Source organism: Lepidochelys kempii, chromosome 11, assembly GCF_965140285.1.
Source record: "Lepidochelys kempii isolate rLepKem1 chromosome 11, rLepKem1.hap1, whole genome shotgun sequence".
NCBI classification, from domain to species: domain Eukaryota; kingdom Metazoa; phylum Chordata; order Testudines; family Cheloniidae; genus Lepidochelys; species Lepidochelys kempii.
In genome coordinates this window covers 76,319,579-76,337,424 of record NC_136390.1, presented here as the reverse complement: position 1 = coordinate 76,337,424, position 17,846 = coordinate 76,319,579, and the positions used below count along the sequence as shown (strand labels likewise).

Below are 17,846 nucleotides of genomic sequence, written 5' to 3'. Positions count from 1 at the left end.
TGGGGGGGCAGTGACATCACAAAGGCCTTTTGCAGGACCTCCGCCCATTGGGCAAAGGAGGTGGGGAGGGGGTGACCTCACAGAGAGACCCCGACATCAGCGGGCAGGGCCGAGGTGCTGGGCCAGGGCAGTCGCTGAGACCCCCCCGGCTTTGCTGCCGCACGTCTCCTTCTCCCGGTCTCCCCTCGAGGACGGGGAGAGAATTAGGATTCACGTCGTAGCATGAGGAGGAGCCTCTGTGGAGTTTTCTCCTTTCCTACCCCTGGTTGTGCCAGAAAACGAACGTCTCTTGGACAAGGTCGGAGGCTGCGAGAGGTTTGGAACCTGTTGGGTCTGATGCACCTGCTCCAGGCAGGATTCTCGGCACAGAAAACACTGGCTTAAGGGGGCAGAATGTGATTTTCTACCGAGTGCTTTGACGCTTGGAATCACTGGGGACCTTGGGGTTTATCCTTTTGGGTTTCCCTTTTCCTCTTTCCTCCCTCCTTTCTCCTCTTCTCTTGCTTCTTTTTTCCCTGTTTCCCTCTCTCTCCCAAGGAGGGGTGTCTGTGGAGGGTGGGCAAGTGGGGGTTGCTCTCATCGCGGGAGGTCCTCACAAAGAGGTGGGTCTGGATCTGAGAGCGATCCGCTCTGATGGTGACCTGGCCGTCCTGTGGGACCTCTGGTGAGACCTCTCAGCTGCCCGCCCCTCAGAGTCCCAGGGCTGGTTGGCCGAGCGGGGGCTATCGACAGCGAGGAGACTCAGGTCCTTTTGGTCTCGTTTCAAATCAGGCAAATAAGTCACAATCAATTCAACGTATGGGATTAATCTTGCTGCTTCAGGGGCGGAAGGAGGCAGGGTCTTGGGGGAAGGGGTGGAGTGGGGCGGGGTCTGGGGCGGAGGGGGGGTTGCCCCGGGCCCGCACCCCCCTCGGGGCAGCTTTGGCAGCAGTATTGGTCCCACCCCGCGGCAGTGTCTCTCTGAGGTGTCAGAAGTGCTGTGAGCAGATACATCCGGGCTCCGTCTGCCCCCAGGCCTCGTTGTGCTAGGAAAAGACTCAGGGTATGTCTACACTATGGAATTAGGTCGAATTTATAGAAGTCGTTTTTTTAGAAATCGGTTTTATATAGTCGAGTGTGTGCGTCCCCACAGAAAATGCTCTAAGGGCATTAAGTGCATTCACTCGGTGGAGCGCTTCCACAGGACCGAGGCAAGCATCGACTTCCGGAGCGTTGCACTGTGGGTAGCTACCCCACAGTTCCCGCAGTCTCCGCTGCCCATTGGAATTCTGGGTTGATATCCCAATGCCTGATGGGGCTAAAACATTGTCGCGGGTGGTTCTGGGCACATATCGTCAGGCCTCCGTTCCCTCCCTCCCTCCCTCCGTGAAAGCAAGGGCAGACAATGGTTTTGCGCCTTTTTTCCTGAGTTACCTGTGCAGACGCCATACCACGGCAAGCCTGGAGCCGCTCAGCTCACCGTCACTGTATGTCTCCTGGGTGCTGGCAGACGTGGTACTGTATTGCTACACAGCAGCAGCAACCCATTGCCTTGTGGCAGCAGACGGTGCAATAGGACTGGTAGCCGTCATCGTCATGTCCGAGGTGCTCCTGGTCGCCTGTGTGAGGTCGATCAGGAGCGCCTGGGCAGACATGGGCGCAGGGACTAAATTTGGAGTGACTTGATCCGGTTATTCTCTTTAATCCTGCAGTCAGTCCTATAGAACCATCTTATGGTGAGCAGGCAAGCGATACGTATTGCTCGCAGTCCTATTGCATCATCTTCTGCCAGGCAGGCAAGCGATGAGGATGGCTAGCAGTCCTATTGTACCATCTTCTGCCGAGCAGCCATGAGATGTGGATGGCATGCAGTCCTTCTGCACCATCTGCTGTCAGCCAAAGATGTAAAAGATAGATGGAGTGGATCAAAACAAGAAATAAACCAGATTTGTTTTGTACTCATTTGCTTCCCCCCCTGTCTAGGGGACTCATTCCTCCAGGTTACACTGCAGTCACTCACAGAGAAGGTGCAGCGAGGTAAATCTAGCCATGTATCAATCAGAGGCCAGACTAACCTCCTTGTTCCAATAAGAACAATAACTTAGGTGCACCATTTCTTATTGGAACCCCCCGTGAAGTCCTGCCTGAAATACTCCTTCATGTAAAGCCACCCCCTTTGTTGATTTTAGCTCCCTGAAGCCAACCCTGTAAGCCGTGTCCTCAGTCGCCCCTCCCTCCGTCAGAGCAACAGCAAACAATCATGCATCTGAGTTGAGAGTGCTGTCCAGAGCAGTCACAATGGAGCACTCTGGGATAGCTCCCGGAGGCCAATACCTCGAATTGTGTCCACAGTACCCCAAATTCAACCCGGCAAGGCCGATTTAAGCGCTGATCCACTTGTCAGGGGTGGAGTAAGGAAATCGATTTTAAGAGCCCTTTAAGTCGAAATAAAGGGCTTCATCGTGTGGACAGGTGCAGGTTTACATCGATTTAAAGCTGCTAAATTCAACCTAAAGTCCTAGTGTTGACCAGGGCTCAGAGCCCAGGCAGCAGACCCAGCATCCCGACCATGGGACGGTCTCACCCTCTGGATCCAGCCCCCCTCCATCCCCATAGCCCTGGGGCTGCTGCCGCTGTGTCTGTGTGACCCACCCTGGGAAGGGGAGTGCCCCACAGCTCTGGGCTGGAGAACCCTCCCTGGGACCAGGCTGGCTTGGGGGATCATTAATGGGGCTGAGAGCCTGTCACCCCAAGGGCCCAGCTAGGACCTGGCCCCAGCTCTGTCATAGCCCAAAGCCTGTCCCGTGTGAGGGGGGCCCAAGGGCCCGTGGGGAAAGAGCTGAGTGTCCCAGCCCAGGCCCTCGTGGGGCAGTGTCCCGGTCCCAGAACCCCCACCCCACGGGGAGTGACCAGGTCCCTTGGAGGCTGAGAGGAGAAGCTGAGAAGAAGCTGGGCCTGGAGAATGAGCCCCTCGCTCATCCCCGGGAGAAGCCCCTCCAGGCCCTTGTAGGGAACGTGGGGCTGGGCCAGGTGTGAGGGGAGCTGGCCCTGCCTGGGCTGGGTTTTCTCTCTGGATGGAGAGAGGCCCCCAGTCTCCAGGCTGGCCCCGGCAGATCGTGCAGGCAGTAAATTCCCTGGGCAGCAGAGGTCACGGCCCCGTTAGCCCTGCCTGTGGCCCAGCTCCCACCCACTCCCCATCTGGCTCTGGGGGTCAGGAACTTAGAGCAAAGGAATGGGAGGAATAAACACGTTCATGTCTCTGCAGGGATGAGAAGGCCATGTCTCCGCATCCGGTGCCCGAGTCCCCTGAGCTGGAAAAGAGAATCCGGGATTTCCCTCGAGAGAACAATCTCCAGGAGGCTGTGACGGGATTCCTGGGTAAGGGGCGCTGCTGGGGGTTTCTCTCATTGTATTTGAGCAGGGCAGGGGGAGGGATTTGGCCCAGCAGGTTGGGTTATTATCAGTTCCTGTGTGCCCCTATTACTCGTGGATCAGAGCTTCATTCAGAGCACTGTGACTGCCCAGCCCAGAGGGGCCCAGATCCTGGGAGAGCCCTTGGGGTCCCAGCTTCCCTGGCTGCTCAGAGCAGAGCCCAAAGGGGAAGATTTCAGGAGAGCAGATAATTCATAATCATGAATCTGTGCGCCCAGTGCTGTCTCCTGCTCTCTCCCTGGCTTTCTGAGCGCAGGGGCGGGTGCTCTTGGTTAACAGATGTTATCACGGATTCTCAGCCTCCCTGACTGACACCAGCTGAGCATCAGGGCCCTAGTGTTTAAGCACTTGGGGCCACACTTTCAATGGTATTTAGGTGTCTGGTGGGAACCTCCAAAGCACCTAACTCCTATGGACTTGCCTAACCTGCTTCAGCCCTTTTGAAAATCCCATTCTCCAGGCTGTTTCCCTGCCATAGGTCTGGTGCTCTTGAACAGTCCCTGGGAGGAGCTCTTTAGTGTGGCAATCCCTTAAGGTCACACCTTGATTATCATGCACATTGTCACTTTGGATGAGCTATTACCAGCAGGATAGTGAGTTTGTGTGTGTGTGGTTTTTGGGAGGGGGGTGAGGGGGTGAGAGAACCTGGATTTGTGCAGGAAATGGCCCAACTTGATTATCATGCACATTGTGTAGAGAGTTGTCACTTTGGATGGGCTATCACCAGCAGGAGAGTGAATTTGTGTGTGGGGGGGTGGAGGGTGAGAAAACCTGGATTTGTGCTGGAAATGGCCCAACTTGATGATCACTTTAGATAAGCTATTACCAACAGGACAGTGGGGTGGGAGGAGATATTGTTTCATATTCTCTGTGTATATATAAAGTCTGCTGCAGTTTCCACGGTATGCATCCGATGAAGTGAGCTGTAGCTCACGAAAGCTCATGCTCAAATAAATTGGTTAGTCTCTAAGGTGCCACAAGTCCTCCTTTTCTTTTTGCGAATACAGACTAACACGGCTGTTACTCTGAAACCTGTCATTATGCAAGGCACTGCATTTAGCCGTATGGAGTGGAAATCTATCAACTGCATGAAAAAACTTGTACAGATAAAGACAGACATCATCTTCCTTTCCAAATGCAAACAGATGGACATCGTACCAAAAGGACTGAAGGTAAAAAATCCATTACAATCTACATACCACACAGACTATGCCGACAGCTTGTGCCCCACGCTCTCAAAGAAACTGCGGAATCACCTGATCAACATCCTCTACAGCAAACAGGGAAAGATTAAGAATGAGCTCTCAAAAATGGATACTCTCATAAAAAACCAACCTTCCACACAAACTTCCTTGTGGCTGGATTTTACTAAAACTAGACAAGCCATTTACAGCGCACACTTTGCTTCTCTACAAAAGAAAAAGGACACTAAACTTTCTAAACTACTACATGCTACAAGGGGCCACAGCAATGGTTCCCTCAACCCACCTAGCAATATTGTTAATCTATCCAACTATACTCTCAGCCCAGCAGAAGCAGCTGTCCTGTCTCGGGGCCTCTCCTTCTGCCCCTCCACCCCCACGAACATGATACAGTTCGGTGGTGACCTAGAATCCTATTTTCGACGTCTCCGACTCAAGGAATATTTCCAAAATACCTCTGAACAACATACTAATCCACTGAGGTCTCCCTACCAACACTACAGAAAGAGGGATTCTCGGTGGACTCCTCCTGAAAGTCGAAACAGCAGACTGGACTTCTACATAGAGTGCTTCCGCCGACGTGCACGGGCTGAAATTGTGGAAAAGCAGCATCACTTGCCCCATAACCTCAGCCATGCGGAACACAATGCCATCCACAGCCTCAGAAACAACTCTGACATCATAATCAAAAAGGCTGACAAAGGAGGTGCTGTTGTCATCATGAATAGGTCGGAATATGAACAAGAGGCTGCTCGGCAGCTCTCCAACACGAGTTTCTACAAGCCATTACCCTATGATGCCACTGAGAGTTACCAAAAGCAGCTACAGCATTTGCTCAAGAAACTTCCTGAAAAAGCACAAGATCAAATCCGCACAGACACTCCCCTGGAACCCCGACCTGGGATATTCTATCTACTACCCAAGATCCATAAACCTGGAAATCCTGGCAACAAAGCCCGTTGCCAACTGTGCCCACATATCTATTCAGGGGACACCATCACAGGGCCTAATCACATCAGCCACACTATCAGAGGCTCGTTCACCTGCACATCCACCAATGTGACATATGCCATCATGTGCCAGCAAGGCCCCTCTGCCATGTACATTGGTCTAACTGGACAGTCTCTACGTAAAAGAATATATGGACACAAATCAGATGTCAAGAATTATAACATTCATAAACCAGTCGGAGAACACTTCAATCTCTCTGGTCACGCAATCACAGACATGAAGGTCACTATCTTAAAACAAAAAAACTTCAAATCCAGACTCCAGCGAGAAACTGCTGAATTGGAATTCATTTGCAAATTGGATACTATTCATTTAGGCTTAAATAGAGACTGAGAGTGGCTAAGTCATTATGCAAGGTAGCCTATTTTCCCTTGTTTTTTCTATCCCCCTCCCCCACAGATGTTCTGGTTTAACTTGGATTTAAACTTGGAGAGTGGTCAGTTTGGATGAGCTATTACCAGCAGGAGAGTGAGTTTGTGTGTGTATGGGGGTGGGGGGCTGAGAAAACCTGGATTTGTGCTGGAAATGGCCCAACTTGATGATCACTTTAGATAAGCTATTACCAGCAGGACAGTGGGGTGGGAGGAGGTATTGTTTCATATTCGCTGTGTGTATATAAAGTCTGCTGCAGTTTCCACGGTATGCATCCGATGAAGTGAGCTGTAGCTCATGAAAGCTCGTGCTCAAATAAATGGGTGAGTCTCTAAGGTGCCACAAGTCCTCCTGTTCTTTTTCCAGGGAGGAAAGTCACCTGGCGTCACCGCCTCCTGACTCGGAGTCTCAGAGCCTTCAGCACCCCTGCTTCACGTCAGCAAGTCCACCTGAGTTGGACACCCAAGGGCGACTTGTCGGCCCCCAGGGAGCCATGTCCCCCCACTCCCTTCCCCCGAGTGACTCCCCACCAGCACTGTGAAAGCCGGGGGGTTGTTACAGGGCAGCCAACAGGCAGACGCGGGCCAAAGCGGGGCCACCCGCTGCTTTCCAGCAGACCCTGAAATCTTTTGATTGTTTCATGACGAGCAGGATCGTTCCTAGTTTTTATTGTTTTCTCCGAAGTCTGGAACTTGACGGTGCCTCGGCCGAGTGGTCCCCAGGCAGCGAGTTCCCGCGGGGGCCGATGGGAAAAGCGGCCGCGAGACGCGGGCGCGCACGGCGCAGGCGTGCTACGGCTCAGTCCCGACAGTGCCGGCGGGACTCGACCCGCTGCCGCGCTACGGCGGCCCGTGAGGCCCGGATCCGGGGGGTTCAGCCGGCGTGCGCGGGAGCGGGGGGAGGAGCCCGGCTGGGCCTGGCAGCGCCGCCCCTCCGCCACGTAGCCGCGCGCCAGCCGCGAGAGGGGGCCGGGGTCGAGGCCGCCCTGATCCGGCGGCGGGAGCTGGGCCAGCCACGGGGGCGGGCCGCAGCATAAAACCAGCGGTTTTGAATTCCCGACCCCCCCCCACACCCCCGACACACAGAGACCGAGACCCCCCCCACACAGAGACCCTGAGACAGAGACTCCCCCCACACACACACCCCCACAGACCCAGAGACCCCCACACACACAGAGACCCAGAGACAGAGACCCCCCCCACACACACCCCCCACACAGACCCAGAGACCCCCCCCACACACAGAGACCCAGAGACAGAGACACCCCCACACACACCCCCATACAGACCCAGAGACTCCCCCACACACACAGAGACACCCCCACACACACAGAGACCCGCACACACGTCCTGTGAACCGGGAGTTCTCGGCTATTTCTTAAACCACGGGCAATTAGCAGCAAGATTTGAGGAGTCCCTGAACCAGTTAATATCCAAGAATAACAATTACTGCAACCCAATCAAGTAATTTTCATAGTGTGTGTACATATAGACACACACACACACATATATTGGGGCTGTCAAGCGATTAAAAAAAATCACGATTAACTGTGCGGTTGTACAACAATAGAATACCATTTACTTTAAATATTTGGCATGCTTACATTTTCAAATATATTAATTTTAATTACAACACAATACGAAGTGTACAGTCCTCAATTTATATTTATTTTTGATTACAAATATTTGCTCTGTAAAAAACAAAAAAATTGTAAAGATTCTTAAACCTTGGGCCGAGCGCTGTTGCTGTTTTTAGAAATCTCACATTGGTACCTTCTTTGCGTTTTGTCAAATCTGCTGTGAAAGTGTTCTTAAAAGGAATATGTGCTGGGTCATCTTCCAAGACTGCAGTAACATGAAACATATGCAGAATGCAGGTAAAATAGAGCAGGAGACCTACAATTCTCCCCCCAAGGAGTACAGTCACAAATTTAATTGATGTCTTATTTTTTTAACGAGCATCATCAGCATGGAAATATGTCCTCTGGAATGGTGGCCGAAGCATGAAGGGGCATACGAATGTTTAGCATATCTGGCATATCTTGCAACGCCGGCTACAAAAGTGCCATGGGAACGCCTGTTCTCACTTTCAGGTGACATTGTAAATAAGAAGCAGGCAACAGTATCTCCTGTCAGTTGTAAACAAACTTTTGTCTTAGCGATTGGCAGAATAAGAAGTAGGACTGAGTGGACTTGTAGGCGCTAAAGTTTTAAACTGTTTTGTTTTTGAGTGCAGTGATGCAATCAGAAAAAACCCAACTGCATTTGTTACACTTTCACAAGAAAGAGTTTGCACTTCAGTACTTGTATGAGGTGAATTGAAAAATACTATTTTTTTGGTTTTATCATTTTTACAGAGCATATATTTGTAATAAAAAAATAATAATATAAAGTCAGCACTCTGCACTTTGTGTTCTGTGTTGTAATTGAAATCAGTATTGAAAATGGATCAAAAAATATATAATAAATTGCAACTGGTATTCTATTGTTATAAGCGTGATTAATCGCGATTGATTTTTTTGAGTTAATCGTGTGAGATAACTGTGATTGACAGCCTTAACGTACATATATAAAATAATACCAAATCCTCAGAACACCAATATAATGGGGAAACGAATTCTTACCTGAAAATGACAAGTGATTTTATGTACTCATGTGGCACTTGTTGGCATTGCCCTAGCAACAAAGCTATTGAAACAGAAAAGCAGGCAGGGTGCGGCAGTGAGGCTGATGCCTAGCAGGGCTACCAGGGGGGAAAAAAAAATCTTTTCATTTTGCCTGTGCTCCTAAGAGGTTGAAAGTTACCTAAACCCCAAAGCATAAAAGTGGGAGTGGGGGCAGGTGCTTTGAAACTTCCATTCCCAGGATCGCCATGGCACATGGGTCATGAGAGACAGAGTCTACAGGCGCCAGGGCAGGGCTTGCAACTAAACTCCCATGTTTCCCTCAGGATTTTCAAACTACACTGGACCCTCACTAGAATGTGGGATTTGGGATCCATGCCAAATCCCGCATTCTAGCGCGTACTGCATTACAGCGGGGACCGCGTTACAATGACAGTTAATGACGGTTACTAAATTTGGGATCCGCAACCACGTTCTATCAGAATTTGTGTTCTATAGACGCGTGTTCTAGCGAGGGTCCGGTGTATAACTTTCAGGTTCTCGTCTCTGTCAACTCAGGCTATGTCTACCCTATAGCACTTACAGCGGCACAGCTGCAGTGGGCTAGCCCCTTGTTCTGTGTTTGGGAGTGGCGGGGATTCCTTCATGGTCTTTTTCCTCTTTCAGGTGCTTTCAAGGGTCATCATGGTGCACCTTGGTAAGTGCAGACAGGGCTTGTTAAGGGTTGCGTGCACACCATGTTGTACTGACAGACCCCAGTTTCTGCATCCCTCTAAATCAATCACAGTTAGTGGAGAATGTGCAGCCTTCACCGCTGAACTCTCTTAAGGGTTGGTAGAGCAAATCTGTCATCTTTATTGTAAATAAATTGCTTTAAGACCTCAGTGTCCTGGCAAGGTACAGACTTCGATTCCATCATGAAGAATAATCTATTGTTGCTGCGTAAGGGCAGGTTACAGCAGTTTTCTTGATTTTTAAATGAAACCAAGCTTTTCTCTAAGGCCTTTGGAATTTTTTGGCTCGACGTCTATACGCATCTGTTTATAATCAAATCGATTGTGACACCTGTTGATCTTCCCTTCAGCTCATCTCCTTATGAAGAATTATCATGGAGGACACGTAGCTATCCGATTGGCTCTTGGTGGTTGTGCCAACAGACCCTTCTTCCGTATAGTGGCCGCATATAACAAGCGAGCACGGGACAGCAAGTATTTGGAGCAAGTGGGCTGCTATGACCCACTCCCAAATAGCCACAATGAAAAGCTTGTTGGCTTGAACATCGAGAGAATCAAACACTGGATTGGTTGTGGAGCACATGTCACAAAACCGGTTGAAAAACTTCTAGGTAACTCAGTGTGTTTTCCAATCTGAACTATTTGCTTATGTCTCTTAAAAGACAATAGGTTTTCCTTGGTGATCCTCCGCATACTTGGAGTGCCAAAGACTCTTTCTTCATTTCTTTGCATGAATCCTTGAGAATATGTATATATGCAGTCACCCTTCTTTTGGCCACAGGAAATGGGATGTTTCAGAGTCGCAGCCTTGTTAGTCTGTATCCGGAAAAAGAACGGGAGGACTTGCGGCACCTTAGAGACTAACAAATTCATTTGAGCATAAGCTTTCGTGGGCTACAGCTCACTTCATCAGATGAATAGAATGGAACATATAGTAAGCAGATCTATCTACACATACAGAGAATCATGAAAAGGTGGGAGTTGCCATACAAACTGTAAAAGGCTAATTAAGATGAGCTATAATTTGTTAGTCTCTAAGGTGTCACAAGTACTCCTGTTCTTTTTGAGGAAATGGGAACGGGTCTCATTTATGGAGAGGCTGAGCTGGCCGAGACAGCAGTAAAAGGCACTTCAAGCCACTAGAGGGTTAGTGAGACAGACAATTACTCTCACTTCCTAAAAGTCTCATTAACTATTGGAACAGTTGACCGAACGTTGTCGTGAATTCTCCATCACTGACAATTTAACTTGAGATGGCATGTTTTTCTGAAATATATATGCTAAGAATTATTTTGGGGAAGTTCTATAACATGTGTTATATAGGATGTCAGACGAGATAATCACAGCGCTCCCTTTTAGCCTTTGAATCTGTGCATCTAGAACAGTCATATTGCAACTCCAGCTATAAATATCAATCATCTTTCTTTCAGGTCTTTCTGGATTTTTCCCATTGCATCCTATGACAATCACAAATGCAGAAAGATTAAGGAAGCGAAGAGCCTTGAAAGCCATAACAGCTTCTGAGGAAGAAACTCCAGCTGAAACTCCAGCTAAAACAATAATTTAAAAAACCAGGAATTACTACATGATGTTCATAGATGATCAGCCACCCATAGCAGCCATTCATATTCCAGCGTGTTAAGCACAATAAGAATTGAGCTATGTTCAGAGGCAGACGGCTATCCCTGTTACTTGGAGGAACTCGCACATCATTCATTCTAGAGTCTTCCATCCACATTCTGACTCGCTTAAATGTCTTAGGTAAGGCTTGTACCATCCCCGAAGATCACCAACCTCAGACTCTGGTAGACCAAATAAAGCCACTGAGTTTGAGTCATAGAACCATCACCCCAAAAGCCTTAATGCCAATCAGTGCAAATCTCAGAATTGATGATGGGGAGCACATGAGATCTTTCTCAGCCCACACAGTGCAGCGCATCACCCCTTTTAAAGCACTCGACGTAACAAAGCTGAGACACGCTCACTGGTCGATCGCAGTATCCTGCTTATTTAAGAAGAGCACAATACAATAGACCACTCTAGTGCTGACAGAAAAGACGCCTTCCTCAGCTGTTGCTCCAAGATGGCAATCTGCTGCTGTTCCTGCATGTGAGGAAGTTGGTGGGGCTCAAAAGGAGGGCAGCTCACAGCAAGAGAAATGGCTGAGAAGAGCTAGGCAAGTTAGAGGCACTTGAGATTCATTGCAGGCCTGTGTGTTGCTCCCTTGGCAGCACACCCATAAGGGTGCAGGGAGAACCATGGAAACTCAGCCAGCTCTCACTTGCCAGGCAGCTGGGAATTGGTTACATTTTTAATGGAGAAGTAAAATCTGAGCAAATGTATACATGGAACCAAAGAAAAATAAGATCTTTTGGGTGATACCTGAAGTCCTGCCTGAAAAGGTCCAGGCAGACATGGCTGGTTTGGATTTTGCCTATTAGTACATTTAAACCAGGGGTTCTCCGAACACATTTTTTGGTGGCCTCGGACTGTGACCCACCAATTCTTCCTGGTGGCCGCACTGACACTTTTCCCTAAAATACGTAACTGTAGGAAAAACAAATAAATATGCACAGACACGTGTCCAAATCCTTGTAATTTATTGATGTAGGGTTTTTTCAGACTCACAAATAATATGAAAAATTATATTTGTATGTTGAATATTGCTTTTCGCAGCACACTCAGTAGCTAGCTGGGAGTTTGTGAAAAGTGATATTAACAAACATACAAGTATCACTTTTCACAGCCTCCCAGGTAGCTAGTCAGTGTGCTGTGAAAAGTGATACTTGCATGTTTCTTTGTTTCGCTTTTCTCAGCAAGCCCCAGGTTTGGAGAGGGAGGCAGAAGGGGTCTGGGGCAATGGGGGGGATAGAGGTGGAACCAGGGAAGGCAGTGGGTGCTGGGGGCGATAAATGGGGGTTCGGGGAGGCGGGGAGAATGGTGAGCCCTGCTGCCATATGGCTGGACAAAATCATGTTGTTGGTGTAATGCAGGAAGTCAGATTAAAAAACTCACATTAGTCCTGTCCATGGAATCACAGCACTGGAAGGCCCGTCCTAGTCCCGTCCCCTGCACTCAAGGCAGGACTAAGTACAGTAGAACCTCAAAAATACGAACACCAGAGTTACAGACGGACCCGTCAGCCAGACACCATGTGGCCCCAGAAGTACGCAGTCAGGCAGCAGCGGAGACGAAAAACAAAAAACCCAACAAATACTGAGCTGTGCCGGCATGGCATCGTCCAGTTCGGCACATCGGGGCTGCCTGTCCCCACCCCCACCCACGACTTGCCACGCGGAAGGCCAGCCACGTACAGGTGAAGACGCTGAGGTTCACAGGCACAGCTGTGAGCTCCCGAGAAGGAGTGCTGGGGTCTGCACTAGCCACAGGGGCTGTTTCCCGCCTCTGGCTGGGAGGGGGACAAGCCTGCAACCTTAGTCTCAGTCCAGGAAAGAAGCTCCCTGAGCTGCTGCTGGAACCTGGCCGCGAGCGTCAGCTGCTGGAGCCCGAACTCCTGCCCGCCTGCCGCGCTCTGGAGGAGCGGCTGCGTTTGAAAGGGCCCCGGCCTGCACTGCGCACCCACTGGTGCCAAAGCGCCCCCGGGTGCCTCACGCATCACCCTTGCAGTCAGGGGGCGAGAATCAGAAACTTGCCGGGCAGCCGCTGCAGAGTGTGAGCCCCCGTTCCGAGCACTCCGCCCTGAGGAGCAGCCCATAACGGCTTGGGCAAAGTTACCAACAACCTCCATTCCCGAGGTCTCCGTAATTCTCCTGTATTATCTAGACCAGGGGCTGTCAACAGGCGAACCACGGGCCAAATCCGGGTTGCCAGACGCTTTTGAACGGACCCCACAAACTTGTTATTTACATATTATCGTTATTATTATTTTTTTAAATGATTTTCTCTGCAGTCTGGCCCCTGACTGTACATTGATGAAGAATTTGGACCTTGACAAAAAATAATTGACTACCCCTCATCTAGACCATCCCTGAGCGGTGACTGTTGATCCTGCTAAGAACCTACAATGACAGAGATTCCACAACCTCCCTAGGTAATTTGTTCCAGTGCTTAACTATGCTGGCAGGAAGTTTTTCCTAACGTCCAACCTAAACCTCCCTCGCTGCAATTTCAGCCCATTGCTTCTTGTCCTGTCCTCAGAGATTCACAAGAACAATTTTTCTCCCTCCTCCTTCTAACAACCTTTTATGTACTTGAAAACTGTTCTCCTGTCCCCTCTCAGTCTTCTCTTCTCCAGATTAAACAAACCCAGTTCTTTCAACCTTTTCTCGTCGATCATGTTTTCTAGACCAGCGGTTCTCAACAGGGGGTTCGTGGCCCACTGGGGGTCCATGAACCCGTGGCTAAAATCCAAAGCCCGAACCCCAGCACCTCCCACAGGGCTGAAGCCGGTAGCAGCAGGGCTGAATTCTGGAGCCCCGAGCCCCGGTGCTCCCCAAGGGACAGAAGCCCTGAGCCCATGGGCAGAATTGGGGGAACACAGGGGTGTTACACCCCTCCCAAACTACAGTGCAAGAGCAGGGCAGTCCTGGGGTAGCTCCACACCCCCCCTCCACCACCTCCTCTCTCCACCCCCTGGCTAGGTCGGAGGTGGGAAGCCAGAGTCTGGCTGCGTGGGACAGCTGCTTCCTGGGCGGGGTGACACGGCTGCTTTCTGGCTGGCAGAGCCCTCAGGGTACAGGGAGCCCAGGGGAGCCCTGAGAGCACACAGCCCCTAGCTACCTCCTCCCTGCACCCTGAGCTACCCCCCTGCACACAGCCCCTAGCTATCCCTTTCCCTTCACCTCAAACTTTTTGAGCTGAGCCCCCCCACCTTTGAGTTATAATTTTTGATTGTAGCCCCCCCAAAGTCCAGACAGGCGGGTGGCCTGCTGAGGTGAGTCAGGGGGTGGATGTAGCATACCCTCCCCAGACCCCGACGTCGGAGCTGGCTTGAGCCTCACTGGCCCCTGCCCACCCAAAACAGAAGTCAAACTATACCTATGCAAACTTGTTTTCCCCCCTTTCCCCGGCCCAGAGCCTCCCCCTCCCACACTGGGCCCTGGAGATTTTAATGGCATGTTGTGGGTGGCCTCAGAAAGAAAAAGGTTGAGAACCCCTGTTCTAGACCTTTAACCATTTTTGTTACTCTCCTCTGGACCTTCTCCAATTCGTCCACGTCCTTCCCGAAATATGGCGCCCCGACTTAGACACAATACTTTAGCTGAGGCCACATCAGCATGGAGTAGAGCAGAAGAATTACGTCTCGTATCTTGCTTACAACACTCCTGCTAATCCTGCCCAGAATGAGGTTTGCTTTTTTTGCAGGTGTTACACTGTTGATTCATATTTAGCTTGTGGTCCACTCTGACCCCCAGATCCCCTTCCGCAGTACTCCTTCCTAGGCTGTCACGTCCTGCTCTGTATGTGTGCAGCTGACTGTTCTGTCCTAAGGGGAGTACTTTGCATTTGTCCGTATTGAATTTCAGCCTGTGAACTTCAGACCATTTCTCCAGTTTGTGCAGATCATTTTGAATTTTAATCCTATCCTCCAGAGCACTTGCAACCCCTCCCATCTTGGTATCATCCGCAAACTTTATCAGTAAAAAGAAAAGGAGGACTTGTGGCACCTTAGAGACGAACCAATTTATTTGTGCCACAAGTCCTCCTTTTCTTTTTGCGAATACAGACTAACACGGCTGTTACTCTGAAACCTGTCATTATGCAAGGGGAAATAGGTTACCTTGCAGAATGACTGAGCCACTCCCAGTCTCTATTCAAACCTAAGTTAATTGTATCCAATTTGCAAATGAATTCCAGTTCAACAGTCTCTCGCTGGAGTCTGGATTTGAAGTTTTTTTGTTGTAATATCGCAACCTTCATGTCTGTGATTGCGTGACCAGAGAGATTGAAGTGTTCTCCGACTGGTTTATAAATGTTATAATTCTTGACATCTGATTTGTGTCCATATATTCTTTTACGTAGAGACTGTCCAGTTTGGCCAATGTACATGGCAGAGGGGCCTTGCTGGCACATGATGGCATATATCACATTGGTGGATGTGCAGGTGAACGAGCCTCTGATAGTGTGGCTGATGTGATTAGGCCCTGGGATGGTGTCCCCTGAATAGATATGTGGGCACAGTTGGCAACGGGCTTTGTTGCAAGGATAGGTTCCTGGGTTAGTGTTTCTGTTGTGTGGTGTGTGGTTGTTGGTGAGTATTTGCTTCAGGTTGGGGGGCTGTCTGGAGGCAAGGACTGGCCTGTCTCCCAAGATTTGTGAGAGCGTTGGGTCATCCTTCAGGATAGGTTGTAGATCCTTAATAATGCATTGGAGGGGTTTTAGTTGGGGGCTGAGGGTGACGGCTAGTGGCGTTCTGTTATTTTCTTTGTTAGGCCTGTCCTGTAGTAGGTGACTTTTGGGTACTCTTCTGGCTCTGTCAATCTGTTTCTTCACTTCCGCAGGTGGGTATTGTAGTTGTAAGAAGGCTTGATGGAGATCTTGTAGGTGTTTGTCTCTGTCTGAGGGGTTGGAGCAAATGCGGTTGTATCGCAGAGCTTGGCTGTAGACGATGGATCGTGTGGTGTGGTCAGGGTGAAAGCTGGAGGCATGTAGGTAGGAACAGCGGTCAGTAGGTTTCCAGTATAGGGTGGTGTTTATGTGACCATCGTTTATTAGCACAGTAGTGTCCAGGAAGTGGATCTTAATCGCGTCTCTGCTAAGGCTGCGTCTACACTCCCCCTTGTGTTGGTAGAACGTATGTGGCTCAGGGGTGTGAATAAGCCACCCCCCGAGTGACACAAGTTACACGGACCTAAGCGCCAGTGTGGACAGTGCTATGGTGCTGGGAGAGTTTCTCTTGCCAACATGGCTACGGCTGCTCGTTGAGGCTGGAGAGCTCCCTCCCGTCGGCTTCCAGCCGCTCCAGTAGAGACTGCCACTGGGGGCCACGTCACTCACAGCTGTGAGGGCCGAGCGGTTAAGGCATTGGACTCGAAATCCATTCGGGTTTCCCTGCGCAGGTTCAAATCCTGCTCACAGCGAGGCCTGTGTTTTTGCCACACTTGCTCACCAGGGCAATACATCTCCACCGACCCTGGGACGCTCTCCATACACTCCCCACCCCAGGTAAACCCTGTTCTGCTCCTTTCATGGGGATGCCTGGGATGGTGCCTCACGCTGTGTCCCTGCGGTCTCAGGCCACTGCCCCTCACCCAGCGCCTCCCGGCTCAGCCCCACCCCTGGGTGCTGCTCCTCTCCAGAGCGTGGAAGGAACTGAGCACGGGCAGCCCGTATCAGAGGCCAGGGGAGGCTGAGCCTCCCCCAAAAGGCCGTACATGCGGGGGGGAAACGCTGGGGATGTGGGGCGGGTCTCCCCTCCGGAGGCCCGTGGGCCCATGGTCATCTTTCGAGTGCTGGAAGCGAAGCTCCAGAGAAGTGGGGGCCCCGCCTGCACCCTGCTCCCCTCTGCCTCTTAGCCCGATGCCCTGCTCTTGCTCTGCCTCTTCCCATCCCCCCTCCGCCTCCTCCCCCAAAACCTGCACCCCAACCCCCCTCAGCCTTTTCCCCCGCGGCCCCGTCTTCTCGTGCCTCTTCCTGTCCTGCTCCACCTCCTTCCCCAAGGACCCCCCTGCCCCCCGCTCACCGAAGACAGAGAAAAGGGACGGGTGCCTGGCCCCATGGCCCCCGGTAGTCCCCCTACGGGGAAAGGGGCAGAGAGGAGCAAGCAGGGGGTGAGTGGAGTCCTGGGGGAAGAGGCGGAGAGGAGCGAGGGGCAGGTAGGGGGACCTCGGGGGCCAGAGGAGTGAACAGTGGGGGGGCGGGGCCTCGGGGGAAGAGGATGACCGGGGGCGGGGCCTCTGTGGCAGGGCCATGCTCTAGGCCCCGGTGGCCCCCCAACTTCTCGGGGTCATCTGAAACCCAGGATGAAGGTGACACAGGGCCTGGTTCCTCTTTGGGCTAAGATTCCATAACACCTCTCCCTTCCTGGCAGTGTGAAGGGGCTGGACAGGGGCATAAAGCCCTCCAGACACGGCCGGAGACAGGGAAAGGGCCGTCAATGCGGAAGAGAATCAGGCCCAGAGTTAGACAAGGGGTGCAGAGAATATTCTGGATTCTGGTTATTGCACTTCGCCCTTGCTCGAAATGCTTCCTGTATTTTCTCCATTTCACTCCCTGACTCTCGATCTCTGCCCCTTTCCCCGTTTCGTCCTCAGAATTAGCACATTCAGCCAGTTAATCGCAGCAATTCTGCCATAAGACAGCAGCCTGAAATCTCAGCTCTCCCCCGCCCCACGCACGAGACCTGCTGCCAGCTGAACTGGAGAAAGAATGGGGAACGTCTCTGGCAGAGGGTGTGAAACAGACACCCGGAAAAGGTGAGCTTTCACAGGGACTGCTGGGCACGCATGGACTGTGGCTGGGGAGGGGGCTGCCAGACCTCCCTCAGGTGACCAGACAGCAAGTGTGAAAAATCGGGACGGGGGTGGGAGGTAA

At 51.1% G+C, this 17,846-nt stretch overlaps 1 non-coding gene across 1 annotated transcript; it reads left to right on the top strand.

Moving 5' to 3' along the window:
* Positions 1-16,311: 16,311 nt before the first annotated feature.
* Positions 16,312-16,393, top strand: TRNAS-CGA (transfer RNA serine (anticodon CGA)). The gene has a single exon. It is a non-coding gene; the product is annotated as a tRNA-Ser (tRNA).
* Positions 16,394-17,846: the final 1,453 nt, after the last annotated feature.